General features: G+C 49.8%; 1 protein-coding gene across 1 annotated transcript in view; it reads left to right on the plus strand.

The window, feature by feature from the left end:
• The first annotated feature begins 1,068 nt into the window (after positions 1-1,068).
• NWD1 (NACHT and WD repeat domain containing 1) overlaps positions 1,069-6,076 on the plus strand; it is a 97,896-nt gene continuing 92,888 nt past the window's right edge. The window contains exons 1-2 of the mRNA XM_011925730.1: positions 1,069-1,386; positions 5,486-5,583. The gene's annotated coding sequence lies outside the window, so the exon portion shown is untranslated. The remainder of the gene's footprint in view (positions 1,387-5,485; positions 5,584-6,076) is intronic.

The following is a 6,076-nucleotide window of genomic DNA, read 5'->3' on the forward strand; positions in this document are numbered from 1 at the left end:
CCTACCGGGTTCAAATTCTTGTGCCTCAGCCTCCCAAGTAGCTGGGATTACAGGCGTGTGTCACCACACCCAGCTAATTTTTATATTTTTAGTAGAGATGGGGTCTCACCATGTTGTCCAGGCTGGTCTCGAACTCCTGACCTCAGGAGATCCACCTGCCTTGGCCTCCCAAAGTGCTGGGGTTACAGGCGTGAGCCACTGTGCCTGGCCTTGGAATTTTTTTGTTTGTTGGTTTGTTTGTTTTTGAGACAGAGTCTCACTCTGTCGCCCAGGCTGGAGTGCAGTGGCGGGATCTCAGCTCATTGCAATCCCCGACTCCTGGGTTCAAACAATTCTTATAGCTCAGCCTCCCAAGTAGCTGGGATTACAGGCATGCGTCACCACCCCCAGTTAATTTTTGTATTTTTAGTAGAGATAGGGGTCTCACCATATTGGCCAGTCTGGTCTTGAATGCCTGACCTCAGGTGATCCACCCGCCTCAGCCTCCCAAAATGCTGGGATTACAGGTGTGAGCCACCGTGCCCGGCCTTGGAGTTTTAATGGTAATTAATCATGGCTAACATCTCATAGGCCCTTCCTGTGATGTAGGCGTGGTGTTAGTCTCACTCTCTGTATAAATGCATTTCACTGTCTCACCAACCCAGGAGGTTAGTGAGAAAATTCAGGTGCACAGTGGTGAAGCATCACAGGCGAGGGACTTCACCTTTCCACATCTTGTTTTCTTCATCCATGAAACAGGATCATAATGTCCATCTCTTGGGGTAATAACGTGGACTGCTAATGCCAAATGCCAACCAACTGGCAACTTCTAGACTGTGAGCATATGGCATCTTTTACGAGAAGCCGTATCAGCCTGGCACACAATGGTTAACCACCAAGTCTGGGCTGAATGCCCGGCTAAGCTGGCGCCCGAGTGCAAACAACTTCTTTCATTATCCCAGTTGCTGGGAGAATTGGGCAAGGAGAGACACATAAAATACGTAAGACAAAAGTTACTAGGATAGCTAGGGGCTTGTCTTCCGGGTGGCGCCGAGGCCAGGAAACTGTCCTCTCTAGCCTATTTCCCCAGAGGAGTCTATATTGGCCCTTCCGCTACCAGCAAGGGCAAAAGAGAGGCTGGAGCCCCCAGGACAGCCAGAACACGAACACTGCAAAGGGCCTCTGTCCTTACTGGGGAAGCCCAATCTTGCTTAGCTGTCTTCTTCAGCAACAAACAGAAGTCAAGAAAGAGAAACAGTTGTGGAAGAACCTGTTGTGATGATAATTTACTGAGCACCTACTATGTGCCAGGCACGCCAACCTTACCAGACAAGATCCTTGGGCTCATGGAATTCACTTTCTCATGGGAGAGACAAACAGTAACACGTAGAAAAATATCAGCTGGTGGTGAGTACCATGCAGAAAATTAAAATAGGGCGATGGCATTCAGAGTGACTTAAGGGGTCATTACGCAACGGGATGGTCAGAGACAGCCTCTCAGGAGGAGGTAGCATTGAAGCTAAAATGTGAACGACATGAACAGATGCAGCATAGAACATTAAGGTACAGGACGTGCAAAGGCCCTGAGGTTGAAATAACCTAAATGCATTAGACTAGGGGTTCTCAAGTAAGGGAATTCTGTCCCCTAGGAGACACTGCAATGTCTATGAAGACTTTTTTTTTTTTTTTTGAGATGGAGTCTTGCTCTGTTGCCCAGGCTGGAGTGCAGTGGTGTGCTCTCAGCTCACTGAAACCTCTGCCTCCTGGGTTCGAGCAATTCTCGTGCCTCAGCCTCCCAAGTAGCTGGGATTACAGGCATGCACCACCACACCTGGCCAATTTTTTGTTGTTGTTGTTTTTGTTTTCTGTATTTTTAGTAGAGATGGGATTTCGCCATGTTGGCCAGGCTGGTCTTGAACTCCTGACCTCAGGTGATCTGCCTGCCTCGGCCTCCCAAAGTGCTGGGATTACAGGCATGAGCCACTGCGCCCGGCTGAGACTTTTTTTTGAGACAGGGTCTCAGTCTCGCTCTGTCGCCCAGGTTGGAGTGCAGTGGCATGATCTTGGCTCACTGCAACCTCCGCTTCCCGGGTTCCAGTGATTCTCCTGCCTCAGGCTTCCAAGTAGCTGGGATTACAGGTACATGCCACTACGCCAGCTAATTTTTGCATTTTTAGTAGAGATGGGGTTTCGCCATGTTGGCCAGGCTGGTCTTGAACTCCTGGCCTCAAGCAATCTGCCTACTTTGGCCCCTCAAAGTGCTGGGATTAGAGGCGTGAGCCACCGCATTCAGCCTAGGGATACTTTTTAATTGTCAAGACTTTGGTGGTGGTGGTGGAGGGTGGGTGTGCTGTTGAAATCTAGTGGGTGGGGGCCGGAAATGTTTTGCAACATCCTAAAATGCATGGGACAATTACCGCCACAGAGGATGATCTGTCTCAAATGTCTGTCCTACTGAGATGGAGGAAGCCTGGGATAGAGCGTAGGAAAAAGCCTAGAGGTGAAAGTCAAGGTCAAAGCCTCTGATCCTCCTACAAACATCAGGAGGCAGTAACCGAGGCCATGCACTGAAGTGAATTCAGGTCCAAGGAGCCTGCTGCGACCCAGGAAAACGAGAGAAGGACCAGAAATTGTGGTGGAGGCAAATTCAAGGTCAGAAGATTGGGGAGGAGGTGCTAAGAGAGGTCTGGAGAGATGCTGGGACTGAGAACTGGAGCCTTAGTGAGATCAGCAGGCTGCAGCTAAACTGTGGTATCTGGGTGAGTTGTGGGAAGGTGGCTGGGTGGCTGGGCTGGGTTTATGGGGGCAGGGTCCCTGGAGGAGAGGGAGTAGACCAGCACTCGCTCCCTGACTCTGCCCTTCTAGCTGGTGAGAAAGTTCTCATGCTAAGCTGCAGTTTTCTCATCTGTCAAATGTTGACACTCAACTCTACTTACTGGGCCTTTACTGTTGAGAAAATGCTTAACTCTGGCCGCACATGGTGGCTCATGCCTCTAATCCCAGCACTTTGGGAGGCTGAGGCAGGAGGATGGCTTGAGGCCAAGAGTTCAAGACCAGCCTGGGCAACATAGTGAGACCCCTGTCTCTACAAAAAATAAAAAACTTAAGCCTAGCATGGTGGCACATGCTTACAGTTCCAGCTACTTGAGAGGCTGAGGCAGGAGGATGGCTTGAATCCTGGAGTTCAAGGCTGTAGTGAGCTATGATCATATCACTGCACTCTAATCTGGACAACAGAGTGAGACCCTGTCTCTTAAAAGAAAAAAAAAAGCAAACTTAAAAAACTAGCTGGGCATGGTGTTGTGTCCCTGTAGTCCCAGCTACTCAGGAGGCTGAGATGGGAGGATCACTTGGGGACAGGAGATGGAGGCTACGGTGAGCCACAATAGTACCACTGCACTCCAGCCTGGGTGACAAAGCAAGATCCTGACTCTTTTTGTTTTCTTTGAGACGGAGTTTCGCTTTTGTTGCCCAGGCTGGAGTGCAATGGCACGATCTCAGCTCACTACAACCTCCGCCTCCTGGGTTCAAGCAATTCTCCTGCCTCAGCCTCCCCAGCATGCACCATCACGCCCAGCTAATTTTGTATTTTTAGAAGAGACGGGGTTTCTCCATGTTGGCCAGGCTGGTCTCAAACTCCCGACCTCAGGCGATCTGCCTGCCTCAGCCTACCAAAGTGCTGGGATTACAGATGTGAGCCACTGTGCCTGGCTGACCCTGACTCTTAAAAAAGAAAAAAAAAAAAAAGAATTAACTCAGCAGACCTGAGTTGTTCACGCCCCACACATTAAAAGTGTAGCTCTTGACCTGCTCCTGGGAAATGACCTCTAAGCCCTTGGAAAGGGATAAGAGTGTCTTTGTTTACCTGGAGAGCCTTGGCTCACACTGGATTCTAACAACACGACTTAGAGAGGGAGCTTTGAGTCGTGCGATATCAGTTGACCCCTGGAGGGGCTGAGGATTAAAGTCAGCCATGCAGGTGATCAATGATTTCTACATGACCAACCCCCAATAAAAACCCCAGACACCAAGGCTCAGGAGAGCTTTCCTAGTTGGTGGCAAGCTATGCATGTTGTCACACGTCACTGCTGGGAGATTTAAGTGCTAGCCACACAACTTCACTGGGAGGGGACAACTGAAATCTCACACCTGGTCTCTCCTGGACCCTGCCCTGGGTGCCTCTTCCTGTGCCTGATCTCATTTTATTTTTTGAGGCAGAGTCTCGCTCTGTTGCCCAGGCTGGAGTACAGTGGTATAATTATGGCTCACTGCAGCCTCACCCTCCTGGGTTCAAGTGATTCTCTCATCTCAGCCTCCCAAGTAGCTAGGACCACAGACATGAATCACCATGCCCAGCTGATTTTTTTTTTTTATATATAGGGTCTTGCTCTGTTGCCCAGGCTGGAGTGCAGTGTTGTGATCTTGGCTCACTGCACCCTCTGCCTCCCAGGCTCAATGATCCTCTCACCTCGGCCTTGTGAATAGCTGGGATTACAGGTATGCACCACCACATCTGGCTAATTTTTAAATTTTTTTGTAGAGATGGGGTTTCATCATGTTGCCCAGGCTGGTCTTGAACCCTTGGACTCCCAAAGTGCTGGGATTACAGGCGTGAGCCACCACGTCTGGCCCTGGATAATTTTTATTTTGTAGAGACGCTGTCTCCCTGTGTTGCCCAGGTTGGTCTTGAACTCCTGGGCTCAAGCAATACCCCATCTCAGCCTCTCAAAGTGCCAAGATTATAGGCATGAGCCACTGTGCCTGGCCCCTTGGCTGATTTTAATTTATATCCATTCATCATAACCTATGAGTACCTATTTTACAGCTTTTTCTGTTTTGTTTTGTTTTGTTTTGTGTTGAGATGGAATGTCGCTCTGTTGCCGAGACTGGGTGTGATGTGATCTCAGCTCACTGCAACCTCCGCCTCCCGGGTTCAAGCAATTCTCGTGTCTCAGCCCCCCAAGTAGCTGGGATTACAGACGTGCACCGTCATGCCCGGCTCATTTTTGTATTTTTAGTAGAGACAGGGTTTCACCATGTTGGCTGGGCTGGTCTCCAACTCCTGACCTCGAGTGATTGGCCCTCCTTGGCCTCCTAAAGTGCTGGGATTATAGACGTGAGCCACCTCGCCTGGGATATAACACCATTTTTAAATTCTCTGAGTCCTAAGGAATCATGGAACTTGAGGGTGCTCTTGGGGATCCCTCAATGGCAAAGTCTGTCCTAGGTGGACAAGGCAGGGAAGGGAAGTCAAGGGAGAGAGGATAGTAAGAGCAAAGACACAGAGGTTTGAAAATACAGTTGACTCAGTAGAATCAATATCACTGTTTTGTTGAGGGCTCACTACATGCTGGGCATTTTACAGACCTATCTCCCAACTGCCTTGTCAATGTTTTGTTCAAGGTGGATATTTTTGGCATTAATTTTGATCTGCTAACACATTGCGCTACCTCATGTATTGCTGCAGAGACGAGCGCCCTGAATGGCTCTTATTTTCATTTCACAGACCATGCGGCTGATGCCCTGGGAGGGAGGCCACTTGCATAAGTCCTCCAGGAGGGCAATGGAGGAGCCCGTATTCAAACCAGGCTCATGGATGCCAAGGTATACGCGTGTTCTCTCTGCCTCCAGCGGTAGTTTGCTACTGCTGCGAAGAGGTGGGGCAGGATTCAGGTCGCCAGGGCATTTTCAATAATGTCAGATCATGGCTGGGCGTCGGGGCTCACGCTTGTGATATCAGCACTTTGGGAGGCTCGGGTGGGAGGATCGCTTATTGCCAGGAGCCTGCCAAGTTCCAGCCTTGAACTCAACCCAGTGAGACCCCATCTCTACCAAAAAAAAAATTTTTTTGAGATGAAATTTCACCTCTGTTGCCCAGGCTGGAGTGTAATGGTTTGCTCTCGGCTCACTGCACCCTCTGCCTCCCAGGTTCAAGTTATTCTCCTGCCTCAGCCTCCCAAGTAGCTGGGACTACAGGTGTGTGCCATCACGCCCAGCTAAGTTTTTGTATTTTTGGTAGAGGCGGGATTTCACCATGTTGGCCAGGCTTGTCTGGAACTCCTGAACTCAGGTGATCCACTCACCTCGGCCTCCCAAA

This window comes from Colobus angolensis, unplaced genomic scaffold (assembly GCF_000951035.1).
Source record: "Colobus angolensis palliatus isolate OR3802 unplaced genomic scaffold, Cang.pa_1.0 Scaffold66, whole genome shotgun sequence".
NCBI classification, from domain to species: domain Eukaryota; kingdom Metazoa; phylum Chordata; class Mammalia; order Primates; family Cercopithecidae; genus Colobus; species Colobus angolensis.